Source organism: Salvelinus sp. IW2-2015, linkage group LG13, assembly GCF_002910315.2.
Source record: "Salvelinus sp. IW2-2015 linkage group LG13, ASM291031v2, whole genome shotgun sequence".
Taxonomy (NCBI): domain Eukaryota; kingdom Metazoa; phylum Chordata; class Actinopteri; order Salmoniformes; family Salmonidae; genus Salvelinus; species Salvelinus sp. IW2-2015.
Genome location: NC_036853.1, coordinates 47,836,209 through 47,848,320, shown reverse-complemented (window position 1 = coordinate 47,848,320; position 12,112 = coordinate 47,836,209). Strand labels below are relative to the sequence as shown.

The window sequence follows — 12,112 nt, the reverse complement described above, 5'->3', positions numbered from 1 at the left end:
GCTTTGAGTCTTCTTGGGTATGACGCTGAAAGCTTGCCACACCTATATTTGGAGAGTTTCTCCCATTCTTCTCTGCAGATCCTCTCTGTCAGGTTGGATGGGGAGCGTCGCTGCACAGCTATTTACAGGTCTCATTTGAGATGTTAGATCAGGTTCAAGTGCTGGCTCTGGCTGGGCCACTCAAGGACATTCAGAGACTTGTCCCGAAGCCACTCCTGCATTGTCTTGGCTGTGTGCTTAGGGTCGTTATCTTTGGTTTCATCAGACCAGAGAATCTTGTTTCTCATGGTCTGAGAGTCCTTTAGGTGCCTTTTGGCAAACTCCAGGCAGGCTGTCATGTGCCTTTTACTGAGGAGTGACTTCCATCTGGCCACTCTACCATAAAGGCCTGATTGGTGGAGTGCTGCAGCGCTGGTTGTCCTTCTGGAAGGTTCTCCCATCTCCACAGAGGAACTCTGTAGCTCTGTCAGAGTGACCATCAGGTTTTTGGTCTCCTCCCTAACCAAGGCCCTTCTCCCCCGATTGCTCAGTTTGGCCAGGCAGCCAGCTTTAGGAAGATTATTGGTGGTTCCAAGCTTCTTCCATTTAAGAATGATGGAGGCCACTGTGTTCTTGGGGACCTTTAATGCTGCAGACATTTTTTGGTACCCTTCCCCAGATCTTCGCCCCGACACAATCCTGTCTCGGAGATCTACGGACAATTCCTTTGACCTCATGGCTTGGTTTTTCTCTCTGACATGCACTGTCTACTGTGGGACCTTATACAGACAGGTCTGTGCCTTCCCAAATCATGTCCAATAAAAAATGTTTTACCACAGGTGGAATCCAATCAAGTTGTAGAAACATGTCAAGGATGATCAGTGGAAACAGGATGCACCTGAGCTCAATTTTGAGTGTCATAGCAAAGGGTCTGAATACTTATGTAAATAAGGTATTTCTGTTTTTTATTTCTAAAAACCTGTTTTGGCTTTGTCATTATGGGGTATTGTGTGTAGATTGATGAGAAAAAACATTTATTAAATCAATTTTAGAATAAGGTTGTAACTTAACAAATTGTGGAAAAGGGGAAGGSGTCTGAATTCTTTCTGAAGGCACTGTAATGACCAGTAATAGATCTTCAATGGGAATAGGGATGTACCTGGATATTTTTTTCTTAAATTTCATTCATGAAATTAAATCAATACAACTTATGTTTACATACAAAGCACACATTATAATGTATGAACTTGACCAGGTAATTGACAAAAAAAACTCCATATGTAAAGTTTTCTGCCATGTTTGTAAAGTCTATTTTCTAACTTCTTCCTGCAGGTGGTTGGCTGGAGGCTAACAGAGGAGACTGGGGAGCCATCTTGGATACCCAGACGGGTGCAGCCAAGGGCCCAGGGTACATCATCACCGAGCAGGCCAGGACCAAAGGCGACTTAGTGGAGGCCAGTGGATGGGACAGCATCCTCAACTCTGGGCTGGGGAACAACACTGTTAACCACAACCAGAAACAGACAATTGAACACAAAACAACAACAAAACTAAATCTCCAAGACAACAGACTGGCTGWGACCAGGACGAGGCGTCGATTTGGTCTACGAGGATGGGGAGGTGTTGGTATGCGYCAGGAGAGAACAGACATAGACTCGGCTAGCGATGCTCCATCCTGTTCTTATAGTTGTGATTCAGAGAGACTGATGGCGCCTCAGATRAACTCCCTGACAGGTGCTGCCTTCAGCCTGCCTTCTATAGGATCTATCAACTGGAACATGGACCCTGCGACAACACAGACACTCCCTGTCCTCCGTCCTCACACTCTCCTAATGTTAAACCAGACCTCAGACAATGCCAGAGTCTCAACACTAAATGGCTACACAAGCCCATTAACAAATGAGAGTAGCAGAGACGGAATCAGGAAAGGTGGCAGTGCCAAAGAGAAGCGCTTCCACTGTTCATTCTGTGGGAAAGCCTTCACTTTCCCCAAACAGGTGGAGATCCACCAGAGGATGCACACGGGGGAGAAACCTTTTGGCTGCCACCTGTGCCGGGKCAGTTTCTCAGACTCATCAAACCTGAAGAGGCACCAGAGGGTCCACACAGGGGAGAAACCCTACAGCTGCCCCCAGTGTGAGAAGAGGTTCTCCCATCAGCACCAGCTAAAGATGCACCTGAAAGTCCACACGGGAGAGAGGCCGTTTGCCTGTACGCACTGTGGGAAGAGGTTCTCAGAGAGGAGCTACCTCAGGATACACCAGAAGAAAATGCACACGGCCCATGTATAGAGTYTAGTGGTGACATGTAATGTAGTACTAGTTAGTATGTTTGTAGTCAATTCTGTTGTTTTTGGATGTAGTTGGGAACTGGATGAGGTGAACTGAGTATGATGAGGCAGAGTAGATTATGTGGTGATGTTTATTGTGATGCTGTCTGTAAAAATACTTCAACCTTGTCCTGTTGTTTGATGCTGGGGTTTTATGAGGAAATGATAGTCCCTTAATTAATGTTTACTTGACATGAAGTAGTAAAGATGTGTGTAATGTGATGTTGAACTGTTTCCAAAGTATTCTAAAACAAATTTTATCAAAGTGAGGGTACCAGATTTACAGAAAAGGTAAAGTGTTACCACAGTGAGAAAAGTTATTCTACTTGTCACATGTATTATTTTGTGAAATAAAAGTTCTGTACTTCACGTTGTGAGCGTAGGAACATTTTGTTGAAATGAAATACAACATTTTATCTGTGCTGACTGGRTTGTTTTTTTGTATCATTGAAGGGACTGAGTTTCCCTTATCTCAGTGGAACCAAAAGATTCTTGAAGTATTATTATTTGAAGTATTATTATTTTTTATAATAAAGTATTATTTTTTATAATAAACTCCAAGTAAGTTGAGCCAAAGGGGTAAGTTGAGCAACCCTTGTTTCTAGGTAACCATACACACACACACAATAATTTCACCAAATAAGTCATAATTTCATGGAGTCTGTGAAGGAAGAAACGACATGGAAAAAGTGGTAAGCAAGTTAGGTCCAAAAAYCAGATTCAGTGGAATGAATGTATTCGAGGTTTCATAATGCTTGTATCTAAACCAAAATGTATAATTTTGAGATTGTTCTATACATCATTTGGGGTCTCTATAAGCTTGAGGTCCTAAACATAGCATGAAAGTGCATCCATGTAGCTGTATGGTCAAAATAATATAGTCAAAATGTTTGCCTTGGGGTAAGTTGAGCCAATGGAAGTGTTTTACTCCCTGGTGTAATGCAAGGCATTATCACTGTTATATGAGGTTACAACAGGGCCTGGTCTATGGTAAAAGTGTTTTTTTAAAGTACAAAGTGTTTGTTAGGTGATAAGCCTGTGTTAAACTATGCTTAAAATTATTTTGAAAAAGCGATTGTGTTGAATTGTGTTTTGGACATAAAGATAGACATGGTTTTATAGGAGGCTTAACTTACCCTGTCCCGCAGCTCAACTTACCACATACCACTTTCTTTTTTTGGACAAGCTATTTTTTCAAAAGTGTAATGTTTACATGAATTCATGAACTTCCWGGGATACACAACATCCTYAAATATGTGTAGATATCTTTGATAGAAAGAATATACTATATTCCCCTTGACGGAGTGATACTGAATGTAAACAATTTACCCCACGCCTCCCTACTTGAACCACAGTGTTAGAGATGGMCTTGACTGTGGTTAACATGTTATAATATCATGTAATATATAATAATATATGCCATTTAGCAGATACTTATCTAAAGCGACTTWGTCGTGCGTACATACCTTTTTCCGTATGGGTGGTCTCGGAAATCGAACCCACTATCCTGGCATTGCAAGCGCCWTGCTCTACTAACTGAGCTAAAGTGGACTGCAGAGGGGTCATGTCATGTTTCTGTGTGTACAGCAGAGTTTCTTATATAAACCTTTTTATGCTCTTCTGMACAATTTGTGTTTACAGTCTGCAGTCCACGAAGACCTCCTGATATCCAATGTTACTGGTGGGAAAGACTGGACCTCTGAAGCGGCTGGTCACAAACCCTAGCCACGGATCAGAACCATGGATAAGGAGCCGTTGATCTTTTTTCCTGAGTTGGAACCGAGGCCGAACCATGAGGGACAGAGAGTCCACCACCACRACATAGAACACAACCAGTGGACAGGTGGACTGAACAACCTCAGTCCTGGTGGTCATCAGAGAGACAGAGGCTCCAGTCAGAGATCCAGTCTGCAGCCCAGACCCTTCTCTTCACAGTCTTAGTGCAGGGATGGAGCAGGGCCTGGGGCTGATAGAGATAGACCCTCCTGTTCCTATGATACAAACACCACAGTATCCATGATGAACAGAGCAGGTCACCCTGGGCTTTCCTCAGTTACCTCAGGATTACCTCGTCAAAACAGACAGTCAGGATGGGTGTTCACCACAGGAGGTATCTAGCCTAAGACAGCACACAATCCCAACAACACTCAAACAATGGCTAGAGGTCAAGGAGGGAGCTCAAAGACTAACCAACTGAGGGTGGGGGCTCCTGCTTCTGCCTCCTCTGGTGTCATTGGGTCACAACGTGGGAGGCCGAGCATTAGGACGGACGCAGACAAGCRATACGCCTGCCCCACGTGTGGGAGGCGCTTTGCTGAGGCAAACTATGTGAAGAAGCACCAGACAGTTCACACCAAGGACAGGCCCTTCAAGTGCAAACTATGTTACATGAGCTTGTCTTTCCTGACTAACCTTATCAGACATAGGAGAGTCCARGATGAGGAGATATTGTAGCAGTGTGGCTTGAGATATACACAGGGTATATCTGGGATAGTTATCATGTCTAGTGTCTTGGGGTAAGAGGGTAATTAACCACATTCCCCTTATWAKCCRTTMMTWAKRTMMMSRTTMYAAKKAYSRTMYYMWAAWWKKYMMGGGSKAAAAAAGTATTTAGTCAGCCACCAATTGTGCAAGTTCTCCCACTTGTCACGTTCTGACCTTTATTTTCCTTTGTTTTTGTCTTTAGTTAGTATGGTCAGGGRGTGAGTTGGGGTGGGCAGTCTATGTTATGTGTTTCTATGTTGAGGTTTGTCATTTGGCCTGATATGGTTCTCAATCAGAGGCAGGTGTTTTGCATTGTCTCTGATTGGGAACCATATTAAGGTAGCCTGTTTTCACTGTTGATTTGTGGGTGATTGTTCCTGTTCGTGTGTTCCTGGTTTTTCTGTGTTCACTAGGTGTCGGGCTGTGACTTCGTGGTTTTTCGTCTGTTATTGTTTTTGTTCTATTGAGAAGTATTCTATAATTATGGATACGCACCACGCTGCGCTTTGGTCCTCCTCTCCTTCTACCGACGAAAGATGTTACACCACTTAAAAAGATGAGAGGCCTGTAATTTTCATCATAGGACACTTCAACTATGACAGACAAATGAGAAGAAAAAAAATCCAGAAAATCCATTAGGATTTTTAATGAATTTATTGCAAATTATGGTGGAAAATAAGTATTGGTCAATAACAAAAGTTATCTCAATACTTTGTTATATACCTTTTGTTGCAATGACAGAGGTCAAACGTTTTCTGTAAGTCTTCACAGGTTTTCACACACTTTTGCTGGTATTTGGCCCATTCCTCCTTGCAGATCTCCTCTAAGAGCAGTGATGTTTTGGGGCTGTTGCTGGGCAACACTCAGGACCTTGAAATGCTTCTACGAAGCCACTCCTTGTTCCCGGGCGCGTGTGTTTGGGATCATGTCATGCTGAAAGACCCAGCCACGTTTCATCTTCAATGCCTTGCTGATGGAAGGAGGTTTTCACTCAAAATCTGACGATAATGGCCCATTCATTCTTCCTTTACACGGATCAGTCGTCCTGGTCCCTTTGCAGAAAAACAGCCCCAAAGCATAATGTTTCACCGCCATGCTTACAGTAGGTATGTGTTCTTTGGATGCAAATCAGCATTCTTTATCCTCCAAACACGACGAGTTGGTGTTTTACCAAAAAGTTATATTTTGGTTCATCTGACCATATGACATTCTCCCAATCTTCTTCTGGATCATCCAAATGGCTCTCAGCAAACTTCAGACGGCCTGGACATGTACTGGCTTAAGCAGGGGACACGTCTGGCACTGCAGGATTTGAGTCCTGGCGGCATAGTGTGTTCTGATGGTAGGCTTTGTTACTTTGGTCCCAGCTCTCTGCAGGTCATTCACTAGATCCCCCGTGTGGTTCTGGGATTTTTGCTCACCGTTCTTGTGTCATTTTGACCCCACGGGTGAGATCTTGCGTGGAGCCCCAGATCGAGGAGAGTATTTGCAGTGGTCTTGTATGTCTTCCATTTCCTAATAATTGCTCCCACAGTTGATTTCTTCAAACCAAGCTGCATACCTATTGCAGATTCAGTCTTCCCAGCCTGGTGCAGGTCTACATTTTGTTTCTGGTGTCCTTTGACAGCTCTTTGGTCTTGGCCATAGTGGAGTTTGGAGTGTGACTGTTTGAGGTTGTGGACAGGTGTCTTTTATACTGATAACAGTTCAAACAGGTGCCATTAATACAGGTAACGAGTGGAGGACAGAGGAGCCTCTTAAAGAAGAAGTTACAGGTCTGTGAGAGCCAGAAATCTTGCTTGTTTGTAGGTGACCAAATACTTATTTCCACCAAATTTGCAAATAAATTCATAAAAATCCTACAATGTGTTTTTCAGGATTTTTTTTCTTCTCAATTTTGTCTGTCATAGTTGAAGTTGTACCTATGATTGAAATTACAGGCCTCTCTCATCTTTTTTAAGTGGGAGAACTTTGCACAATTGGTGGCTGACTAAAACTTTTTTGCGCCCACTGTACCTGTTTTTAGAGGGACGGTAAATCTAGTCAAGAACAAGGACAGTTGAATATTAACCTTATGTCACCCCTGGCCAGTTATCTTTGTTTTCATTATTATTTTAGTTAGTCAGGGTGTGGACATGGGGTATGTATTGTTGTGTAGTGTCTAGGGTTGTTGTATGTGTATGGGCAGTGTCTATGTAGGTTGTCTATGTAAGTCTATGGTTGCTGAGTGGTTCTCAATCAGAGACAGATGTCTTTCATTTGTCTCTGATTGGGAGCCATATTTAAGGCAGCCATAGGCATCATGCGTTGTGGTAATTGTCTATGTTCTATGTTGCATGTGTGCACTTAGTTCTTCTTTAGCTTCACGATCGTTGTTTTTGTTCATTTTGTAAGTGTTTGTTTTTTCCTTCATTAAAAGAGATGTCATATTTTCACACGCTGCGTTTTGGTCTCATTCAAAGTCAAGACGATCGTGACACCTTACTAAGGTGATGTAGATAGAATAAAGTAATTCTAATATTTTTCTATCTCTATTCTTGCTAACACACTGTTCTTTCTAAACAAGTCTGCTCTCAGCTTGAAAGATACTGATCATAGGAGATTTGATGTGTAAAGTGATAAGCAGTCCGTAATTTAAAGAACAGCGTGTACACTTTTTCATTTAACCACACCCTTTGAGTTATGATCCAACCAATAGATCCCTTCTCTCAGTGTCAACAGAAGTGAGCTAGCTAGCTAGTTAGCTTGAACGGCGGGCACTTGGAGAAGAATGCGAGATGGCGAGATGACACGAGGCAGAAAGAAGGGAGAAAGGCACAAACCGTACAAATCTCTGCGAGAATACATGCAAAGTACTTTCTCTCATGAGTCAACTACAGCAGAGATAATTACATGTTCCTCTCCTGAAAAGCATGAGATGGAGTCAGCAGTGGTGTTAAGTACTTAAGTAAAAAATATTTTAAAATACTGCTTAAGTAGTTTTTTTAGGTATCTGTASTTTACTATTTATATTTTTGGACAGGAAAGTGGTCCAATTCACTAACTTATCAAGAGATCATCCTTGGTCATCCCTACTGCTTCTGATCTGGAGGACTCACTAAACACAAATGCTTCGTTTGTAAATTATGTCTGCGTGTTGTAGTGTGCCCCTAGCTATCCGTACATTTTAAAAACAAGAAAATTGTGCCTTCTGATTTTCGTATTATAAGCAATTAAAAAATGATTCACACTTTTACTTTTACTTTTGATACTTCAGTATATTTTGTAATTAAATTTACTTTAGATACTTATAAGTATATTTAAAACCAAATACTTTTAGACTTTTACTCAAGTATTATTTTTCTGGATGACTTTCACTTTTACTTGAGTCATATGAGTCATCTACAAAAGGTATCTTTACTTTTACTCAAATATGACAATTGGGTACTTTTCCACCAATGGGAGTCGGATAGTGAAAGCTTAGAAATCAAACCTGACAAAAGTGAAGAAAAAGAACCTGAAGACTTCTGAGCCTCACCCCAATCATCAGGAAAATGCCTGAGATGACTCTTGTGATTTGTGGAGAAAGTGAATTCATGCCTTTTGGCCAACCAATTTGTGGTATCCGGCTGCGTGGAGAAGGAGTTGTGTATTGTTATCTCAGTCAAAGCATCTAGAAGTGGACTTACTGTTTTTCTGTGTGTCTTCCGCCCAGAAGGAGCGGGCACTCCACATCTCGCTCCTTGGGACAAGAGCTGTGTCTTGCTTTGCTATCTGGAGCAGAGCACCGGTGAAAGGAGTGATAACTGGGGTGGCTTTGASTGTTGAGGTGGAACAACTGAAGTTGAGGATCCCTGGTGTCTGTGATGCACGCCGTTTGGTGGAACGCAGACCCYGTGGCGAGCGCGATATTGAGGAGACCCTGTCTATCCTTCAGAGTTTTGATGTTGAGTGTTTACCTGATAAAGTCATGCTAGGACATGTCAGGTATCCCATAAGAGCTTTTGTTCTGAACCTATTACGGTGTTTCAGGTGCCAAGTGTATGGTCATGTTACAGCAGTATGTAGGAGGGAAATTCTGACGTTTGAGAAGTGTACAGGAGGGCATGGGACAAAGGAGTGTGTCGTTTTGGTGGAAAAAGTGGTGCTTCAATTGTGGTGGTGTTGCTGGGGGTCAGAAATGTGCGAGTGAGGAAAGTAGATGGTGATGGGAAAAGAGTGAGGCTGGGTGAGGGAGCCTGAGAGGATCCCTGTGACTCGTAGGCCAGTACAGAGTGACCCGGACAGTTTGTGCTTTAGTAAGTTTGGCTTCTTATCATTTATCGCTATGGTCATTAATTGTACCACAKAGATGGAGAAGAAATCCCAGAAGATAGGTTTGGTAGTAGCAGCAGCAGAGAAGTTTTTGGGTGTCAGATTTTAGTGCAGAAGAACTACACAGGGTTTTAAGAGAAGGGGTTCCAGCKTCCCAGGCCGACGGCCTGTAGTGGGATATATGTAGGGTTAGATGGTGGTGCCCTTTTTCCGTGAACAAAATGTGCAATTCAATCTCTGACCTGTGAAAGGCAGCAAAACGCAACAAAGCGTCTAGTCGGCCGGAAAACCACAMGAAGAAGACAATTWAAACGGAAGTGAACAGTAACCAAGAACAATTTTTACGTTAGCGTTTTTATTGTTGTTATTTAGACGTTTATTAAAACCTTGCATAGCATCACATACTTACCCCGGGTACTATTTTATTCGCGTMGGAGACAGGTTAGGTTGATGTTATCTAGGTAACGCTAGGTAGCTAGCTTCTAACAATGGCTAACTGTATGGTTTTTCACACTCAAATAGCCTCCATCATGGAGGTGCTAGCGAATGCAGCCGTTGCAGAGATCTGTAAGCTCGTAGACAACGACTATGCAGTGTTTCGTTTGGAAATAACTCAAAGACAAAAAGAAAACAGGGCATTGCAGAGGAAACTACAGCTACTGGAACTGAAGGTGCCACGGGACCGCGCTGACAAGACAATGCGAGAGCGCATTCTCGCCAGTCGTCCCAGAAGTGTCAAGATCCTCGACAGATACAGAGGAACCGCAAGAGGTACATAAGGGGCTATTTATGTGTGGGAAATTCCGTAATTATATGTGGGGGTTTTAATACGATTACGGAACCAAAGGATCTGGTATCTCAGTCAATTTCATACATTTAAATACACATTTTGAAACTTGAACAAAACTATTTATAAAGTGATATCTGATTAAATATGGTGTTGAAGTCGCATATCGCAACCTGAACCCTCCTGCAGAAACAAGGATGTTTAAAAATATATATACTCGTTGCACAGTTGTCAGAAAATGTACAGTATCTGTCAAGTTTGGACACCTACTCATTCAAGGGTTTTTATTTATTTGTACTATGTTCTACATTGTAGAATAATAGTGAAGACATCAAAACTATGAAATAACACTGTTAAACAAATCAAAACATATTTGATATTCTTCAAAGTAGCCACCCTTTGCCTTGATGACAGCTTTGCACACTCTTGGCATTCTCTCAACCAGGCTCATGAGGTAATCACCTGGAATACATTTCAATTAACAGATGTGCCTTGTTAATTTGTGGAATTTCTTTCCTTAATGAGTTTGAGCCAATCAGTTGTGTTGTGACAAGGTAGGGGTGTTATACAGAAGATAGCCCTATTTGGTAAAAGACCAKGTCCATATTATGGCAAGAACAGCTCAAATAAGTAAGAACTTTAAAGAACTTTGAACATTTCTTCAAGTGCAGTCGCAAAATCCATCAAGTGCATCATGAAACTGCCTCTCATGAGGACCGCCACAGGAAGGGAAGACCCAGTTACCTCTGCTGCAGAGGATACGTTCATTAGAGTTAACTGCACCTCAGATTGCAGCCCAAATAAATGCTTCACAGAGTTCAAGTAACAGACACATCTCAACATCAACTGTTCAGAGGAGACTGTGTGAATCAGCCCTTCATGGTTGAATTGCTGCAAAGAAACTACTACTAAAGGATACCAATAATAAGAAGAGACTTTCTTGGGCCAAGAAACACAAGCAATGGACATTAGACCCGTGAAAATCTGTCCTTTGGTCTGATGTCCAAATTTGAGATGATTGGTTCCAACCGCAGGGCTATTTGACCAAGAAGGAGGGTGATGGAGTGCTGCATCAGATGACCTGGCCTCCACAATCATCCAACTTCAACCCAGCTGAGTTGGTTTGGAATGAGTTGGACCGTGGAGTGAAGGAAAAGCAGCCAACAAATGCTCAGCATATGTGGGAACTCCTTCAAGACTGTTGGAAAAGCATTCCTCATGAAGCTGGTTCAGAGAATGCCAAGAGTATGCAAAGCTGTCATCAAGGCAAAGGTTAGCTACTTTGAAGAATCAAAAATATTGTTTTGTTTAACACTTTTTTTGGTTACAACATGATTCCATATGTGTTATTTCATAGTTTTGATGTCTTCACTATTATTCTACAATGTAGAAAATAGTAAACATAAAGAAAAACCCTTGAATGAGTAGGTGTGTCCAAACTTTTGACTTGTACTGTATGTATAAATCCCAAGTCTGTCTTTCATGGTGTCTTCGATTCTCACGTGGATGACTCTACTAAAGAATTATGGTGGACAATAATATACGTTGTGAACAGTAAAATTTGGAAGACAAGATGCATTATGACTATGAAATAAKATTTTGTTCAATTAAAAAAATTATAATAATCAAAACGGAACTAAAAAAGAGGAAATAAGATGGACTCCAAAAACTACCACYGACACTATAAAATCTGTACATCACGTTTTGTAATTATGAACTAAAATGTATTGTGAAACTTGAATTGTATTCATGTGAAATATTTATGGTTGTAAAACTTCAATAAAGATGATTTTTTTTTAAAGAAAAAAAGGCAAGATGTACATTTTGTCGTCCTTTCCCCTCTGRGCATATGTGACTTTAAATGTGTTAACCACATTTGGTTAACCAGAATTGCGTCTTGGTCAGTTTGTGGATTGTATGCAATAATTCCCCTGATTTATTTAGCTATCTTGCACAAAGACACTATCATATTCTAACCAGATTCTTGATTTACTGCATTTCCTATTATTTACTAATTGAAAACAATGTGACGCATGGAACATAATCTACTGATCTATAAATAGTGTATCAAGAAGTTATTTGAAGTGTTACCTTACATCCTTGCCAATTCTAGAGTGTCAAAACTGTCATTGGTGTACAACATGGGCATTGACAGTAGCTAARCTAACCACCTCTTTTCCCCCAATCACTGTCTCAGMTGAAGGACATCTTACTGGAGGCTACAGGAGCTTTGTGAAGCC

General features: G+C 41.5%; 1 protein-coding gene and 1 pseudogene across 1 annotated transcript in view; both read left to right on the top strand.

Moving 5' to 3' along the window:
• Positions 1-2,635, top strand: part of LOC111971698 (uncharacterized) — an 80,620-nt pseudogene extending 77,985 nt beyond the window's left edge.
• Positions 1-12,112, top strand: part of LOC111971721 (uncharacterized) — a 233,612-nt gene that overhangs the window by 160,023 nt on the left and 61,477 nt on the right. The window lies entirely within an intron of this gene.